The following is a 20,413-nucleotide window of genomic DNA, read 5'->3' on the forward strand; positions in this document are numbered from 1 at the left end:
GTGAAATACTGAAGTGAAACAATTTGAAGTGGAACATCTGTAAGATGTGATGGAAAAACCGGAATGAACGTTTTTGGCCAACCCAATATAAAGGATGTGTAGGTGTCTCCCAAGTGAAGGAGGTTTGGAAGGACTTCCCAAGCAGAGAAATAGGCCTCCAGCACCCACAGGGCTTAGCAGGCAGGTCAGATGATTCCTGGGAGAATCCTGAGTGCAAAGGATTAGGGCACTTAAATGTGGAACAGGGTGTGTCTGAGGTGGAGGCTGTGATGCTGATCGATTGCATCATTGATTTATAGCTGTTTCCTATGCCATTTTAATTTCTTCCAACCAGACATTTATTGGGTGTCTTTGTACCTACGAGACAGTCATAAACAGAATTTGTAATGGAAATATACTAGAGAGACAGCATATTCCCTCAAGCTTGAAGCCAAAGAAAAGCTTCCTGAGAAAGAAGATGAGAAAGTCTCAAGAATTAAATGCAGTTGTTATAAAAAGAGAGAAGGGGGCTTCCCTGGTAGCACAGTGGTTAAGAATCCGCCTGCCAATGCAGGGGACACGGGTTCGAGCCCTGGTCCGGGAAGATCCCACATACCACGGAGCAACTAAGCCTGTGCGCCACAACTACTGAGCCCACGCACCTAGAGCCCGTGCTCCACAACAAGAGAAGCCACAGCAATGGGAAGCCCGCGCACCACAACGAAGAGTAGCCCCTGCTCACTGCAACTAGAGAAAGCCCGCATGCAGCAATGAAGACCCAATGCAGCCAAAAATAAATTAATTCAATAAATTAATTTTTAAAAAAAGAAAGAGAGAAGGGCAGAGAGAGGCAGAGACATTCTGCAAATGTAGGATGAGGAGATGAGCACCAGCTCTGCACATTCAAGGACCGTCAAGTTCAGTGTGATGGTAGCACAGCACTGGGGGAGAGATGGTGGCCATGGAAAAGGCTGGGGAGGAAGGTGTGTGCCAAGCTGTTAACAGAATTCTTATGCTCTGCTGGAGTTTAGACTTCATCTAATTGGCAATGGGGAACCCTGGTTATTGTATGCAGGGCTGTGACAGGGTCTGATTTACTTTTCTGAAAGGTCATCCTAAGCATATGCATGTTTTCTTTCTCCAACAGAATCGTAAGGATGCCTAACAGGTGTCATATCTTGACATTTTTTTGTTTTTGCTTTTGGGGATTTTTGTTTGTTTCACCAACAGTGCTTAGCAGAGTCAGGGACACGTCAAGAGGTCAATAGTTAATGGATTCATTAATTGATTGAGAGGCACAAACTCCTACTTGAGTTAATATTGTAACATGGACACTATATCCTACGTGGTGTCTGATATTTAAAGGTCTTGGCAATTTTAAACCATGCTTCCTAATTTTAACATGCACACAAATCACCTGGGAATCTTCTTAAAATAGAGACTCTGATTCATCATGTCCTGGGTGGGGTCTAAGATTCTGAATTTCTAATAAGCTTCCATATGCTGCTGTTGTTGATGGTTTGGATTTCCATATTTTGAGTGGCAGGGATCTTAATATTCAGTTGCCTTATGTGTAGACAGTCTAATGGTGGAGCCATCTATGAACAGTAGAAGTTTCTACAGGGACTGTGGAAATGGAGGGGCTTCACCCTAAGAGAGTAAGTCTCCTTGGCTAAGACCCCATACGTCTCCTTTGGGACTGGTTTGGAAAGCAGTGGAATGTCTATAAGGCCCCTTGGGTAGACATTGATGTTACTTGCCTTTAAGGGAATTTCTGATGCTGTTGCCAGTTTCTTCCTCGCACCTCCAAGTGCTGAGTTCCACAAGAAAATCCATTAGTAACAGTAGAGTTGATAATAGAACACCAGATCAAGTCAGAAGGCTCTAAAAACAGCATGCTATCGGTGTGTCATTTGTTTAGATCTATGTAGAAGTGAGCCTTTTTCTTGGAAATTTTCAAGTTTGAAATTTGATTATGGGCCAGTTCATAATTTCTTGATGTTTTCCTCTTTTCCTCTGTTCAATTTCACATACTCATTGTCATATTGTGACAATCTGGATGTCCCTCGGGCCTCACCATCTTGTAGGCATAAAAGGCAGCCACATAGGTCAGACTGAAGTTTGCTGCCTTGATGTCGCACATTACTATGAACAGGTGCTTGGCCTTCCTTTTAAGGCCCCCTGACCTTTCTACCGGCTCTCAGACAAGGCCCAGGCCTCCTCCCCACTCATCCCCTATGTTTATGTGGGTTGTTGCCTGCAATTCCATCACTCAGCAGTGGACCCCAATGGCTGCTCCATCTCAGAGAGCTCCCCAGGCCGCCTCCAGTCTCCTTCATGTCCACTCCATGCTGGATGTGGCCATTGCGCCCTTGGACTGAAGCCTCCGCTCCCCTTGTGAGCCTCAGCTGGGAGGTATCCAGGGTAGCAGCAAAGACAGTGTCTCTGGAGACAGAACCCCACATCTCAGATGTGTAATTTGGGCACGTTGTTGGACCACACTAAACCTGAGATTTCTTACCTGTAAAATGAGAATAACTAGAGTTCTGTAATCTCAAGATTGTTGAGAAAATAAGGTAAGCCATTTAAGCTCCTAACACTTCATTCTTGGCACATAGAAAATTCTCAATACGTGTTAACCGTTATTCTCGCTGTTTCTCTCTCTATCATTATAATCCCTGCCTGGACAAGCTTCATTTTTATTTCACCACAACCCAGCTGAGTTGCTAAGGTTTCTGTGACATGGCTGATGTCTCAGGGGTAACAGAAGGGGATTAAGATTAGGGGAAGTACAACTGCTATTTAATACAAAGACTCAGACATAATACATCTTCTTCTGGGCATATTATGCATTCTTCTTCTGGGGCCCCTTCCAGGGGCTTCCTTGCATCTCTACTGGTGACAGAAGACATCCTCCCTGCACGTCAAAAGAGTATCACTGAACTTATCTAGACTCCTTTGAGTCCAGACTCAGAGATCAATTTTGCCATTATGGGGTTCATTTTCTTTTCCACTCCCTTGAAAGGGAGCCTTTATCCTACTCAGTGTGTCACCTTACCTGTGCATGAAGACCAGTGTCTCTTTCCCTTCCCAGTCTTGCTCCAGGATTCACTCCCTTTCCTTTGTGCAGAGGATAACTGAACTCTGGACCCAGTCATTACTCCGTCTCTATTTCAGGTTCATGTGGAGAGAACCTCTTATAATAATAACAACAACAACAATTACTTTTTCTCATATTTTCCTTGCCCTTCTGCCTCTAAAATGCTGTTTTTTTTTGTTTTGTTTTGTTTTGTTTTGTTTTGTTTTGTTTTTGCTGTACGCGGGCCTCTCACTGCTGTGGCCTCTCCCGTTGCGGAGCACAGGCTCCGGACACACAGGCTCCGCGGCCATGGCTCGCGGGCCCAGCCGCTCCGCGGCATGTGGGATCTTCCGGGATAGGGGCACGAACCCGTGTCCCCTGCATCGGCAGGCGGACTCTCAACCACTGCGCCACCAGGGAAGCCCTAAAATGCTGTTTTTAAAAGATGTTTCTTATTTCATTTTCTGCTTCAAAGTAGCTGTTGACCCCACTCCTGGCACTTAGGAAGTCAAATTCATATTAGCATATAAGGCTCTTTATACACACAGGTCCTCTTCTGAAATGCCCTCTGCTCCTTTGTTTTCTCAGAAAATGTCCATTCAACCTTCATGGCCCAGCTTAAATCTGACTTCCTTTCTGGATTCTTTCTAGAACCTCTGGCACCCCATGTCCCCAGACATCAGCCAGTCTCCCTCCTCCAGGCCCACGTGACAGTCTGTACGTTTCTTCACCACGTTACACCATATAATACTTCACTTCCAGTTCTGCCTCCCCCTTTTTATTTTTATTTTTTATTTTTATTTTTATTTTTTTTTTGCGGTATGCGGGCCTCTCACTGTTGTGGTCTCTCCCGTTGCAGAGCACAGGCTCCGGACGCGCAGGCTCAGCGGCCATGGCTCACAGGCCCAGCCGCTCCGCGGCATGTGGGATCCTCCTGGACCGGGGCACGAACCCGTGTCCCCTGCACCTGCAGGCGGACTCTCAACCACTGCGCCACCAGGGAAGCCCTGCCTCCCCCTTTTTAAAGGGAGCTCTGTGAAAGCACAGTCTCTAGTCATATGAGTGGCCAGTGAATTTACCTTTACTTTATTGAGTTATTTTCCATCTACTCTTTTCTCTGATCCTTACTAAAGGTCTGTGAGATAAGTAGGGCAAGTATTACGTGATCTCTACTTTATATATGAGAAAAGGAGGTTCCCACAACTAGGTGGCTAGTCCATAGTCATCCCATCCATGTGATGGAAAAGGGAAGTAAACGTAGCCTGAGTTCTTTGGACTTTAATTCCATTGCCCCTTTTCAGTACTTTTTATTGCTTCCTTTTAACAGAAACTAACCCTGGTAGGAAAAGGATAAGCTCTCAAGGAAGACAAGACCTGGGCCAAGGAAGACCGAGGGGAGATGGTAACACACAGAGAAACCACAGCTGCAGAATTACAAGGACCCGAAGGTAAAGTTGTTGAGTGTGATGAGAACCCTGGGGTGGACTGTTTGTTGACTGACTTTCGGACTTGAGGGAAGATGCTCTTTGACTAAAACAAAGTGAACGGGAGTGGGAGTGGGGAGACATCACAGCTGATTACGCTTAAAATCTGGTCTCAAGCACCACCTTGCAGAGTGTCCATCATTCCTTTTCAGCCACCCTCAGGATTGCTGTAAGTGAGAAATAATTTTATAAGAGTCTTGAACTGCTGCTGAGAGTCCTTTTTAGAGCTGAAAGCAAAACAAACAAACATGAAGTCCTATGGAGCTGAGAATAAGCTCCGGAGAGAGTGAGAGCAGTGGAAATAGTTACTGGGATGAGGAAGGAGATCGCAGTGTACCTTGTCTCAAACCCCATGAGCTTGTCTCCTCAGCCACTTGCAAGTCCTGCGGGCAGTCTGAGCTCGGTGGCAGTCGGGGCGGGGGAGCGGGTGCAGGAGAGACGCCAGGACAGGAGGGCTCAGAGCTATTTCAGACTCGAGGCCAACAGCCACGGAGACTTCAAGTTACATCACCACTACTGTCTGGACTTTAGGCCCCTTAAGCCAAATGCGGTTTCCAGAAAAAGGATCCGCCGCATATTTGGAAGCCCATCAAGCAAATGTTGTCTCATCACTTCTGTGCATGAGATCTTTTCATTTGTGAAGAGTATATTATTTTGCTTAATTATGGGCTTTGAGGAGATGGCATAGAGCAGTGGAAAAAGCATGAGCTCGGAGTCAGAAGCCTGGGTCTGAATCATGGCTCCGCCATCCACCAGCTGCGGGGCACTGCCTGGGGGCGCCTCAGTCTCCTCGTATGTGAACTGAGAACAGTCTTGTAATAATTACCCATCTTATAGGGCAGTCATTAGGATTAGGTGGTTAATGTGTGTCAAGAATCTTGTATTGTGCTGCTATTCAGATATTTAATGATCAGTAGCTATGATAAAGAAAGTGTCTGACTTCTAACACAATGACCTTTGGCAAATGAGATTTCATTTTCACTCCAAAGTATGTGTATGGTGGTATGTTTTCCATATATATATATATGACTTTCTTCTGCTTACAAAATACTGTTTATTGAAATTCCATTTCCCAGTGGAAATTGCTGTTATTTGGTGTCAAAATACCTCTCCAAACTCACATTTCCTAGGAAGTTTTCTTAAATGGAGTCTCACTGGTGCCCTCCTAATGCTTATTTTTCAGCACCTTGATAATTCATTTTTAAATACTTATAGTTTATTTTGTAATCATCTATGCCATGACTGATTATCCTTTTCTTTAAAAAAGGGTGCATCCAGAAAGCAGATAAGATCAGAAGCCTTTACCTCTATCACTCAGTCACTTACTGCCTCAGACTTGGCTCTTTATCTCAAGTATGGGGATAATATTTGACCTATGTATCTTACAAAGGTGTTTTTTTCTTCCTGAAAAAAAAAACAAGTGAACTCATAAATGGGAAAGAATTTTATAAATTATAAAAGATATGAAATTTTAATTTATGATGTGATTTTTGCTACAGACCCCTTTGCAGCAGATAGGAAAATTCTTTGTGCTGGGGCTACCTGCCTGATGCTGTTGATGCTCCATGCCTGGGAGTCACCTTGAGGTTACTTAGAGCCTCTCTCTGCCACCAGATGTTAGGAGATTGAGCAACTTTCTTGAGTAATTGTCTCCTCTGACTCACACTCCTTGCAGATCCCTTAGTGACCTGTGAGCCACCCAGGGTGAGCAAGGAATTTCCTCTCTAGAGTTGTTTAAGGACTAGCCCCAAACTTTCAACTTAGTCTTTTTTTACACCTCTTCCAATACTACCTACCTGAGTAGCCACAGAAAAAATCTGTGCAGTGGCTGGATTCAGGCTTGCTGATATGAGTACATGCTCTGGGAAGGAGAAACTCCAATCCTCTAATGAGATCCTCCTTAAAGAGAGATCCTCATATCTCCTTAAGGACCTAATTGGGATGGAAGAGCACAGTTAATAACTGGCGTAAGTGCCAATAAATGATCAGGAGATACCTTCTAGGTGTACTTCACCGTCTCCTTTTCCTTACTTTCTCTCTCTCTGGTTTTTCCTGTTTTTAAATCCCTTCTCTTTTCTTATTTTCCCTTTACTAAACTCTCTCCCAATCAATAGACTCACCATGGCATTCTCAGGCATACGTCGCTAGCTTCATTAGAAGTACAGTCAGCCTCGGTATAGAGGTTCTACATCCGCTGATTCAACCAACTGCGATTTCAGTCCGTGGTTGGCTGAATCCACTGTTGGTTGAATCCATGGATGCAGAACCCGCAGATACGGAGGGCAGAATGAACTATGCCATATTATATAAGAGACTCGAGTATCCTCGGACTTTGATATCTGTGGGGGTCCTGGAATCCATCCCCCGTGGATACTGAGGGATGACTGTACCCAGAGCACAGCAGTTGTAGAAATTTAGTCCAGGTCAGAGAGCCTCATACCTTGCTGTGTATTACAGTTACCTGGAGACCTAAAAAAACACTGATGCCTGGGGCCCAACTGAATTAATATCTCTGCGGGGAGGTGGGCCCTGGGCCTAATATTTTTAAAAAGCTTCCAAAATGATTCTAACGTGCATCCAGATTACACTGGTTAAACATACTTGGAAAGCAAAGATACGACAAAGCTATACTAAAACTAAAATAAGATTTATGGCTCAAAGAGCTGCAATCATGTGGTTTGGCTACACTTGCTTGTTTCCTATCCATCAAATAACAAGTGTTTTTTGAGAACCACAGAAAGAGGGGCTGATTATGCCCAGGCAAAGCTTGTAGGTGAGTTTCAAAGACAAAGTGAATGGCCACGAAACACTCTTAGAGCTAGTATTGGCTGGGTGCACACTCTGAGCTGTGTGCTACACTGGACACTTTTCATGCATTATATCATTCAGTGTCCTTAACAACTCTGTGGGCCATTATTATTCTTCCCAGTTTACAAATAAAGAAACATAGACACCAGGTGATTGCTTAAATAGCTCAAGATCTGACCACTAGTTAGTAGTGGAGCCAAAAAATGTGAATACAGGTAATTTGACTGCAGTCTTGTTTTTCATCAGCCTGTAATACCTCCTCTGTACATTAACAGATAAGATGAAAATACAAAAATTCCCCAAAATTCAGTGTCTCCCAATTTTGGCTGCATATTAGAATCATTGGGGGAGTTTTGTAAAAAAAAAAAATCCTTTGCTCAGGTAACACCTTGGACCAATTTCATCCACATTTCTCAAGAATGGGACCCAATCCTTTTTGAAGTGCCACAGGTGATGCCAGTGTGCAGACAAGATTGCACACTACTGGGTTAGAGGAAAGAGAACAATGCAGGTGAGGGTCCTCAGGGAAAGCCTCATAGGTAATGGGTTACCTGAACTCAGCATGAGACAGAATAATGCCCTCCCCTGGCCAAAGATGCCTATATCCTAATCTCCGGGACACCTGAATATGTTACTTTATATGACAAAGCGGAAGTAAGGATGCAGGTGGAATTAAGGTTGTTAATCAGATGCCTTTAAACTGGAGAATTAGCTTAGATTATCCAGTTGGACCCAGTGTAGTCACATGGGCCCTTAACTGTGGAAGAAGGAGGCAAAAGAAGGAGAACCAGAGAAATGACACCATAAGGACTTGGCCTACAGTTGCTAGCTTTGGAGGTGGAGAAAGGACTCAAAGAATGCAGATGGCCTTCAGAAGCTGGGAAAGACAAGGAAACAGGTTCTGTACCAGAGCATCCAGAATGAACACAGCCTTGCCAACACCTTCATTTTACCCCAGTGGAATTCTGACCTCCAGAACTGAAAGAAAATTAATTGGTACCACTGTTCATGGTAATTTGTTTCAGCATCAATAGAAAGTTAATAAAGTACCTTAAAAAGGAAGGGTTTAGAGAAATGAGAGTGAAAAACACCCACTTAACTGCAGATTCGATTTTCTGTATTAAATAACCTAGGTACTGAGCACCTTACATCTCTGCCCTATACAATGCCTCTACAATGTAGGCATCTGTAGCTTACAGTTGAGTCAGGATTCAAACCTAATCCTTCTGGGCTCTGGATCAGTGCTCATTCCAGTTACCATCCTGTGTTCTTTTCCTTAAGACCATTTAGAACTCTGGTTGCTTTTCTGATCTTTCTTGAGCAAAAAGCAAGGAAGGGTGACATCACAAGGGACCTTATGGTACAGAGAAAAGGATTCTCATACAGGTTGCTCAGAGGAACAAATTACTGCTAATTACTGGGATGTTTAATGAAGATTGATCTGATAATTTTGTGCAAGAAGGATTGAAGTAGATGAAGCTGGGGCCAGGCAGATCAGTCAGGAAATTGGACAACAACTTAGGCTCCTATGGGTTTGAATTCTGAATGGCAGTGGTAATGGTGGTAGTAGAAGTGGAGAGGAGAGGATGAACCCAGGAAACCTGGAGAAGAAAATCAACCCAAGGGAACTTAACCTACCTAAGAAGAGCAGAGAAAAGGCGAAGACAACTTCAGGTTTTTAGTGTGGCAGGCTTAAAGGGTGGTTGATGGTGCCCACGACAGAATTGAGATGCTAGGAAAGAGAACAAGTTTGGAGAGTGGGATGGGGTAGGGTGGTGGTATATAATAAAGAATTTTACTGGCCTTTGTTCCTGGGAGACTCTAAATCCTTAAACTATCCCAACTGATGAAGAGTATCTTTTTTATGCTTATATAATTACAAATGGTAGGCTCCTAGATAGTTTTAGTGTAGGGTGTGGTCATAAGATAAACCAACCATGTTGATTAGTGTTGCAACTTTGAGTTATTTTGACTTCTGGGGTGTGGGTGTGGAAGAGGGCTAGAAATTGAGTTCAATCAGTCATGCTTATGTAATAACACCCCAATAAAAACTCTGGACAGTGGACCTGCCTTGTTGGTAAACACATTATTCATGTGCCGGGAGGGTCATGCATCTGATTCCAAAGGGGAAAGCCATGGATCCTCCCAGGACCCTCCCAGATCTTGTCACTAGGAGTATCCTTTATAGTAAACTACAGTCGTAAGTACAGCGCTTCCCTGAGTTCTGTGAGTTATTCTGGCAAATTATCAAACCTGAGGGGGTTGTAGGAACCCCTTCTTTGTAGCCAGTCAGAAGTGTAGGTGGCCTGGGGAACCCTGAAACTTGTGACTGGTGGCTGGGCAGGCTTGTGGAGGACTTTTCCCCTTAATCTATGAGGCCTGTGCTAACTCTGGCTAGTTAGTATCAGAATAGAATTTCTGCTCACCCACTCGGGGTGAAAACAGAATATGTGGACACTAACGCGACGTAACTATCTGTGGGCAAAAATCAGAGTTGTGTGAAATCAACTACCCCTCCACACTAGGGCAAATGCACAGAAGGAGAATGCAGAGAACATTAAATACCACTTTTAAATGCCCACGTCTTGATTCTTACTGTCTGATTGATTGATTCTTACTGATTCTTGCTGTCTGACTTCCCCAGTGCCTTTGGACCAGTGTGATACAATGAAATATCAAGAGTTTTAAAGATAAAATGGAGTTCAAAATCTATCTCTGTTACTTCCTTGCTATGAAATAGTGGGCACATAATTTATTCTCTTTGGGCCATAGCCCTTTATCTTTAAAATGGTAATATTAAGGCCTAATGTGTAAAGCTGTTAAGAGAACGAACATAAGATCTTGGCGCATGACAGATACTCACTGATTGCTATTTTCTCCTGTCCTTTAAGGTGATTTCCAATTGGAATGGTTCTTTGAGAGAGATTTTGTTTTATCCAGATTCATCAAAAGGAAGTCAAAGTGATTGATGTGGCTTCACTGAACACTCAAAGAACTGTCCAACTTTGGGGGGATAGATTAACTCAACCTCTCAAGTGTCAGTGACTGTTAGACTTTTGTCTTAAAGAGGGTCTTCCCATAATTGAAAATTTCACCATCTCTGCTAAGAACGCGAACAGAGAACATCTCTGCAATGTCTGCATCTGCTACCTTCGTGGTGCCTGCGATTGCTTGGTGCTGCATTTGTCACAAACCATCTGAGCTGCAGGTGCACTGTGTCCATACTCTGCGTAGCACCATTGTCATAGGCACTCCAAAGCTTCAGTGGGACCCAGAATGAAAGCCAGGCCTGTGGATACCTCTTTGTCTCCTTAACTGCCTTCTCTTGACTTGCCTCTCTTCCCGTTTTGGGGTGAAGTGGTTACAACTCTGAACCAAATAACCAGCATAGTTTTCTGGAGGAATACCCCTTTCTTTTTTCCCTCAAAATGACCACACAGAATAGCTGGGAACCATCCTTTTTATGAAGTTTTAAAAAGCACTTGTTTGCATGCCATGTAATATGTTAGAAACTTACATGGGATGTCCAGATAAGCTTCTGAGATTTTAGTCTATGGATTATGTGGACAGAGAGGCTGAGCCCCAAAGCAATCATGTTGTTTAGGAGAAGAGACAGGATTTAAAATCAGGTGTGTCTCACTTTAAAGCCCTTTCCTTTACTAGAGGTTTATTAACTCACGTGAACCTGCTCCTGAGAAAGATAGCTACTTATTTCTAAGTGGAATCTGCCCTTATTTTTTTATTCCCAGACCCCGTCAAATTTTATTTTTTCTAGAAACTTTACTGTGAAATTCCCTATTCTTTAAATGTGGCTTAATCAACAGAGGCTATTTGCAAGTAATCGGGAAAAGGTATAGTGCCAGTTATACCCAAGTGTGAGTCTGCAGGCTTTACGTTTTTTTAATACCCAGTTTCAACTTCATGGTTTGGGTTTAAACAGAAATTTATTCTGGAGACTTTAGCAAAGCCGCTTCTTTTGCCATCTCCTCTTAGTAAGTAAATCCTGGATGTGTTCCTTGCCACGAGTGCTTAATGGCAGAATACATCATGCCACCGTCCAAGGCAGATTTTTTGAGTGGCATATTCTCCTGGCTGGAGGGGAAAATCTGATCCAGGTGCCACAAAAAGCAGATGGAATTTTCCATACAAAACCATTACTCTTGGATTCCTGGCTAGTGGATTTTGTTTTTCAAAAGTGTGACTTTTTCCTCTCTTGCCTCTTACTGTCATCCTATTTCAGGAGTGATGTTTGTCATCTTGAGCTAAAATCCAAAGGTGTAATCAGGATAGATCATTGGTAGGAAGTATAAGACTTGGGATAGCTGTGACTAGATTGGGCAAATATTGTACCCAGTCCATGCAGTAGATAATAATAGAGGTCTAATTAAAAAAAAAAAATGGTGGGTGTCAGGGGAAATCAGCTGGTAGGGCTGTAAAGATTTAGTGAAATAATGACATAACAAGTGGGTTAGGGAGAGTTAACGAATTGGGCTGTTGAGATTTAATGAGATGATGTCTATTAATGGGCTGAAGTGCAGGGTTATGTTCCTAGCACGTTTTTAAAGGGCATTTACTGTGAGTTCCGAGGTCAGTGTAGAAGCAACGACAAGTTGGAAGATGAATCAGGGACTTCCTGGCTTTTGTCTTTTAGAACACTGTGTTCTTATTTTATTTTTATTTTTTAATTAATTTTTATTGGAGTATGGCTGCTTTGCAGTGTTGCGATAGTTTCTGCTGTACAACAAGTGAATCAGTTATATGTATACATATATCCACTCTTGTTAAAATTTCCTTCCCATTTAGGTCACCACAGAGCACCTTGTGCTATACAGTAGGTTCGCATTAGTTATCTATTTTATACACAGTGTATATATGTCATATATATATACTTATATGTATATATATGTAGTGTATATATGTCAATCCCAATCTCCCAGGTCATGCCACACCTCCTTCCCCTCTTGATAACCATAAGCGTGTTCTCTACATCTGTGACTCTATTTCTACTTTGCAAATAAGTTCATCTGTACCATTTTTCTAGATTCCAAATATGGCAACATTATACGATATTTGTTTTTCTCTTTCTGACTTACTTCAGTTACAAAACATTGTTTTCTAAGAACCTAAATGGACCCAAATCTGGGGATAACAGGAAAGCATGTAATAAATGATAGCGATTATTGTTATTGCTGTTGTTATTATTACCATTAGCATCAGTATCAAGAGACAGTTAAACTGTCAGTTGATAAGTGCAATGATATTGAATACATACATGCACAGTGTGATTAAGTGCACCCAAGGAGGGAAAGCTAGTTGCTTCCCATCTTCATTAAGAGAAGCACAAAGTTAAACAAGAGTCTTAGTAGAGTTCTGAGTCTTAGGAGCTCTGAGTTCTTCCAGCTATGCAATTTAATGTCTCACAGCCTCATTTGGATCATTAAGGATTAGATACAATTATTTCCAAAATTGCCCAGTAAGAATTCTAGCATCCTACTCCTAATCCATGGAATCAAAGTCATTCTGGAAGGGTACTGGGAATGTGCATTTTGATAAATACGCTTATGATTAGGTTATGTCTGATAAACACTGGGTTAGAACAATCTAGAAAGGCCCACCTGCTCTAAAATTCCAAGTAAGAATTTCTATTAAAGAAACCATTTGTCCAGTTTGAATTTCAGAGTGAGTCCTGGAATTGGGTTCCATTGGCTGTGTGTGTCCGTGGGTATATGTTGTGGGGGAATCACTAAGCAATAAGATACTTTTAAAATTATTAAATCCGAGGTCATCACTCTCCAGGATGGTTTAGGAATGGCTGGACCAGGGCATGAGAGTTGAACAGATGACCTCATGTTGTCTCTTAGAAACCTATGATTCCATCAGGATGACACGGGTTTTATGCATGATCTGCCCTGTTTACCTCCTCTTTTCTGAAATCAGTGAGTCATAAAAAACCAAAATTGCTATAGAAATGTCAATTTGGAAGACGTCTTTGTTTTAGTTAGAAGGATTTTTGTGGAAATATGACTTAAGCTTTTGTGTCTCAAAAGATGAGGTGGATTTCCCTGGGAAAAGACTCAAGAAACCCAAGGAAATGGGAGATTTATTTGGTATTAAATACTTGGAAAAAGACGGAATCTCAACCCATTAGTCATAACCAAATGTCCAGTGATGGTGCTCCTCCTCTGATGACTCTTTTGGAAAGAGTAACGATTCTTTAAAGTGATCTTTCTCTTCCGCTCTGGGCTCCCACCCCCAGTCTGAGTTGTCTATTTACTTCATGGCTGAACTGTTCTTATAGTCAGCTCTTCTGCTTTAACCGTCTCTGGCCTGTTTCTGTTCCAATCCATTCTATACACTCCTGCCAGCATAATCTTCTTGAAATGCTGCCTTGCAAACTTCAATACCTTTCTTAAGACCTCCATGGCTCCTATTGTGTTTAGCTGTAAATATTATAAAACTAAAGATTCTCAGGTGGATAGGACCTCACAGTCATCACAGTTAGCTCCTCAAATCCAAACATCTTTGTCTGGCATTTAGGGACCTCTTATTTACTCCACATGTTAGTCAGGACTCTTGTTTATGAATGACAGAAACTGGCTTGAGTGAGAAGGAAACGTCAGTGGTTCACAAAAATAAATAACAGAAAGAAAACGTATGGCTAGAACCAGAGGCTTGAACATCATTAGGATTCTTTGCCTATCTCTTCTTCTTAGTTCTCTCTGTTAGCTCCCTTTCTCTGTGGGCTCTAATGGCTTTAGGTTCACATTTGTATAGTTTTTCATTGAACACAAAAAGAAAATTCAAGTAATTCCAAATGCACAAATCCTAAAGAAGGTATCTCATTGAATACCTTGGAGTAGCAATGGGGAAGGGTTGAGGCTGGCAGAAAGAGAGGCTATTAGTATCAGCTCCCATTGGAACTACGTGTTGAGTTTGGGGTGGAATGGGAGAGAGTAGTTCCTTAAAAGAAGGAGGTGCTTACCAGACTAAAAGGAAGAGTTAGGGGTAAATCAAGCAATTTTATCTGTAACTATGTGGGTTGAAATAAACTTCTACAAGCTTAGTTAATAGTACTCTTTGAATGTTTGTATAAACTACAGGAGTCTAGACAATGTTTCTTCAACATGTTATGTACATTTTTAGCCTCTGTGACTTTTCCAATACAATTTCTTATGTCTAAAATACCCTACATGTTCCCTCTGCCTAGGTGTGTCTATAAGACCTAATGGAACTTACTGCTTCTTGGCCTTCCCTGAGCTTAAAAGATGACATTTGATGACTGTGCCATGTTTATACAAATCAATTGGCACTAAGTATATCCTGTCTGATATTAGCAATTGCTCTTTCACGTGTATATCCTGTCTTCCCAAATGGAGTATAACCATCCTCAGAACAGGTGTATTTAAACTCAGTTACAGAGATGATTGCTGCTGGCTATTATTATTGTTAAATCCCTATTTGATGGTTTACTAGATTTGAAGAGAGAGAGAAATTTGGCAAACAACAGCAAGAAAGTCAAAGAATTAGAATATAGTTGTATTCAATATCAACAGTCATAATTATAATAATTGAAGTGATAACAGCCACTGTTATGAACTTTGGCCAAAAAAAAAAAAGGATAGTAAACGTTTATCAGAGAGTTTGGCTGTCAGTTTAGGAAAATCTTCAAAGGTGCTAAGTATTTTGAAAAGAGCTATCTCCAGAGCTATCTCTGCATTGGTAAAGGAGTATAGAGTTCTCTGTTTTTCAAGTCCTTTCTTTCACACTCATCTCTACACCTGAGCATAAATACCTTTGTGTTTGACAGGGATGGTTTCACAATTAGCAAATTAAAATAACCTAAGACTACACTCTTGAGAGCAATGATGGTTTGCCACGGTGTCTCTTGTTTAAAACTGGGTATAAAGTACATCGTGTTGAATACTCTAATTTGGCACTCAAATATTTTTCAATAAATTAAAAAATTAGGTTTTCATCATATGAATAAAATACTGAAGATAGTCTATTGAATAAGATGCTTAGTAAAATAGGTAGAATAGGAAAGCATGGGTATATAAATTTAAACTTCATAGAATATTTTTCATGACAGGTCTAGAATAAGGATTTCAAAATTGTTTCTCGGTCTGAATCCTTTTTTTCCATAATACTAATTCATTAAAAATACTTAACAACTTGTGTAGGTCTCTGGACGGACCAGAGGAGATAGTGGGTCTGAACTCATGTGGATAGTTTTAACTCCCATCCAATCTTTCACATCAAGTCTTTAAACAACAAAATGGACTAAGTTTTGGCTTCCTCCTGGGAAGAACGTGCAGAGCTGGAGGATGTAGAGAGCTGGAGTGAGTGGTGTTCTCAAACTTCTGACAAAAAAAAGAACAGAACTAAATTCAAATCCATGACTTTTAAAAAACCCATTAGATGTACACCACCAATAGTGAACTCTAAGGTAAGTGATGGACTTTAGGTGACACTGATGTGTCAGTGTAGGTTCAATTGTCACAAACCTACCACTCTGGTCTACTCTGGTGGGGGATGTTGATAATGAGAGAGGCCATGCATGTGTGCGGGCAGGGAATAAATGGGAAATCTCTGCACGTTCCTCAATGTTCTGTGAACCTAAAACTGTTCTTATACAATAATCTTAACTAAAAACAGGAGACCTGAGGTCACAGAACAAATAACAGACCCGAAATCTAAGAAGAGATAGTGATTCCAGGGAGAGAGGACATACAAATATGTGTTTACCTGGAGTAGATGTAACTGGACACTAGTAAGAAGAGCTCTTAGTAGTTGGAAAATTGATGAAGGCTGTGTGTGGGCTGGTGGAACAGTGTGAGACTCCCGGGTGCTGCAGAAACTGGGGGGGTCTGCACCCTCTTGTTGCTTTGCAACCTCAGGATCTTCCTGGGTAAAATCTGAAATTGGCCCCCATACCTGGAGGGCAAGGAGAGACCAAAGAAAGAGGAAGATCACTCCAAATTGGTAAGGGGCAGGTTTAAGAAGCAAGGGAACTCAAGACAAGTCTTGTCTTGGGTAACTACAAGATGAGTAGATCTCTGATCCCACCCACAAGAATCTTAAAAGCTTATGCAGAGGCCTTAACAGGATTTAGTCACATATTCAGTCCAGATGGTCTCAATGACACGTTACTCTTTCAAGCCTGAGTCCCTGAAAACAGTCCCATTCTGAGAATGGTGGGCAGAGCATATGTACCAAGGACAGGCGGGGTGGGGAGCCTCTGATTGCCCAGGTCCAGCTCTTAGGTCAACTGGGGGTCACATCCTCTGGGCCACGTCCTCTAACACTTTTACAGTCTCTTTCCCCATGAACCCCACTGAGCGTTCTCAGAATAGATCAGAAAGAACAGTAAGATCTTAGAGGGAGGGGCAGTAGCCCTACAGGGAGAACAAGACACCCCACCCTAAAGAACAAAAACATTAATCTGGGGAAAGGGTAAAACTGCTGGCTTTAGGCTATCAGGAAGCACTCCTTGCAGCTGAGGAAAGGGAACAGGAGGGGGAAAAATCTATTCTGGGGAGAAAGCGCAGAATTAGGTGCTGAACCGAGAACTGCAGCCAGGGGAGGGCCGGGAAAACTGAGAATGCCACACACCCCAGGGACACAGGCGTGCCTAAGGGCATTAATCAGAACAGCGGTGACTGCACTTCCCACCCCCGACCATGAAGCTAAGAAACTTCAAATGACAGCAGCAAAATACCACTGGGCGAGGGTTGGGAGAGGAATGAGAATGTGCAAAGAGAACCAGTTTGAGGCACAACGCAAAGGGAACACCTGAAACTCAGGATCCAACAGCCATTGCTCTGAGGTATATCAGCCACCTTAGAAACAAGTATCTATAGGGGTGGGAAACCTGTGATGCACTGCATATAACCATAGCAGCAACGGCAGCAACAAATCACAAAACTAGTCCAATTACTAACTGGATTAATGGAAAGGCTTCCTTTACAATTCTAGCAGAAGGAAAGGCATGCCCATATCCAGGTATAAAAACTATTTACCGGGCTTCCCTGGTGGCCCAGTGGTTGAGAGTCCGCCTGGCGATGCAGGAGACACGGGTTCATGCCCTGGTCCAGGAGGATCCCACATGCCACAGAGTGGCTGGGCCCATGAGCCGTGGCCGCTGAGCCTGCGCGTCCGGAGCCTGTGCTCCACAACGGGAGAGGCCACAACAGTGAGAGGCCCACGTACCGAAATAAAACAAAACAAAACAAAAAAAACGACTATTTATCTCAGTTCCAGTGACCTACCCAATATATTTGGCTGTAACAAAAAATCATGAGACAGACATAAAGGCAAGAAAAATATCAGCACATTCTCAAGTGACAGAGTAATCATCAGAAAAGACAAAGTCAGTGGTTAAGACAGTATGAAACAGTATAGTACTGGCACAAAAACAGACACATAAACCAAAGGAACAAAGTAGAGAGCCCAGAAATGAATTAACACTTATGTGGTCAATAAATTTAGAGGCAAGAATATACACTGGGGAAAAGACAGCCACTTCAATAAATGGTGTTGGGAAAACTTGACAACTACATGCAAAAGGATGAAACTGGACTATTTTCTCACACCATATACAAAAATAAACTCAAAATGGGTTAAAGACTTAAATGTAAGACCTGAAACCGTAACACTCCTAGAAGAAAACCTAGATACTATGACCTTTGACATCAGTCTTAGCAATATTTTTTGGGATATGTCTCCTCAGGCAAGGGAAACAAAAGGAAGAATAAACACATGGGACTATATCAAACTAAAAAGCTTTTGCACAGCAAAAGAAACTATCAACAAAGGAAAAGGTCACCTACTGAATGGGAGAAGATGTTTGCAAATGATGTATCCTTTAAGGGGTAAATATCCAAAATATGCAAAGAACTCACACAACTCAAAATTTAAAAAAAAACAAACAATCCAATTAAAAAATGGACAGAGGACCTGAATAGACTTTTTCCCAAATAAGACATACAGATGCCCAACAGACACATGAAAATATGCTCAACATCAGTAATCATCAGGGAAATGCAAATCAAAACCTCAATGAGGTATCACTTCACACAAGTGTAGCATCAACACATATACACTACCAAATGTAAAATAGTTGGCTGGTGGGAAGCAGCAGCATAGCACGGGGAGATCAGCTCTGTGCTTTGCGATGATCTAGAGGGGTGGGATAGGGAGGGTGGGAGGGTATATGGGGACACGTGTATGCACATGGCTGATTCGCTTTGTTGTGCAACGGAAACTAACACAGTATTGTGAAGCAATTATAGTCCAATAAAGATCTATTAAAATTTAAAAAAATAGTTGATCTAAGGAAAAAAAACAAAAAACAACAAGTATTGAGGATGTGGAGAAAAGGGAAACCTTGTGCACTGCTGGTGGGAATGTAAGTTGGTGCAGCCATTATGCAAAGAAGTATGCAGGTGCCTCAAAAAATTAAAAACAGAACTACCATACAATTCAGCAATCCCACTTCTGGATATTTTTCTGAAGAAAACAAAAACACTAAGTTGAAAAGATACATGTACCCATATGTTTATTGCAGCAGTGTTTACAATAGCCAAGATGTGGAAGCAATCTAACTGCTATCAGTAGATGAATGGATCAAGAGGATGTGGTATATATACAGGTGAATATTATTCAGCTATAAAGAAGAGTGAAATCATGCCATTTGTGACAACATGGATGGACCTAGAGGATAATATTCTAAGTGAAATAAGACAGAGAAAGACAAATGCCGTATGATTTCACTTATATATGTTATCTAAAAAACAAAACAAATGAGCAAACATAACAAAACAAAAGCAGAGTCAGATACAGAGAACAAACAGGTGGTTGCCAGAGGGAGGAGGATTTGGGGAAGTATGGGGATGAATGAAATAGGGGAGGGAGATTAAGAGGTATACATTTCCAGTTACAAAATAAATGAGTCACAGGGATGAAATGTACAGCATGGGGAATACAGTCATTACTAATGTAATATCTTTGTATGGTGATAGGTGGTAACTAGACTTATCATGGTGGTCATTTTGTAATGTATAGAAATATCAAATCACTATGTTGTACACCTGGAGCTAATATCGTGTTGTAGGTCAACTATACTTCAAAACAAACTCAGAAATTCATAGGAAGTGAGATCAGATTTGTGGCTACCAGACACCAGGGTGGGGGTGGGTAGAGGGAGGGGGAATTGGACGAATGTGGTCAAAAGGTGCAAACTTGCAGTTATAAAATAAATAAGTTCTAGGGATGTCATGTACAGCATGATTAACATAATTAACACTGCCATGTATTACACATGAAAGTTGTTAAGAGTAATTCCCAAGAGTTCTCATCACAAGAAAAAATATTTTTTTCCTTTGTCTTGTATCTATATGAGATGATGCATGTTCACTAAACGTATTGTGATAATCATTTCATGATGTATAAGTCAAATCATTATGCTTTGCACCCTAAACTTATACAGTGCTGTATGTTGATTGTATCTCAAGAAAACTAGAAGAAAAAAAAGACTGTGTGGTACTGGTGAAAAGATAGACTTACAGATAAATGGAACAGAATAGAGAGTCCAGAAATATACCCACAGAAATATAATCAACTGATTTTTGACAAAGACGCAAAGGCAATTAAAGAAGAAATGCTTGTCTTTTCATCCAGTCCTATGGGAACAAGTGGATGACCATATGTTAAAAAAAAAAAAAAAGACTTCAATATATATCTCACATCTTATGTAAAAATTCACTCAGTTATCAAGGTTAATATCAACAGTACTTAGTCATGCTGATATCATTTGCACCTGGTATGATGTGAGAAGGGCCATTACCTATGTGATATTCTCTCCCCAAATCCATAACATCATCTATTCACAAGAAAACAGACAGACTGAAATTGAGGCATATTTTACAAAATAGCTCACTAGGGATATTTTATATTGGCTTTTCAATGATTCTGTTAAGTCTAAAACTACTTCAAAATTAAAAGTTTTGAAAAAGAGAAATTGACATGAATTTACATATTATATTTCCCTTGGCGGAGAAGCTTG

Source organism: Mesoplodon bidens (assembly GCF_964165515.1).
Source record: "Mesoplodon bidens genome assembly, chromosome: 16".
Taxonomy (NCBI): Eukaryota; Metazoa; Chordata; class Mammalia; order Artiodactyla; family Ziphiidae; genus Mesoplodon; species Mesoplodon bidens.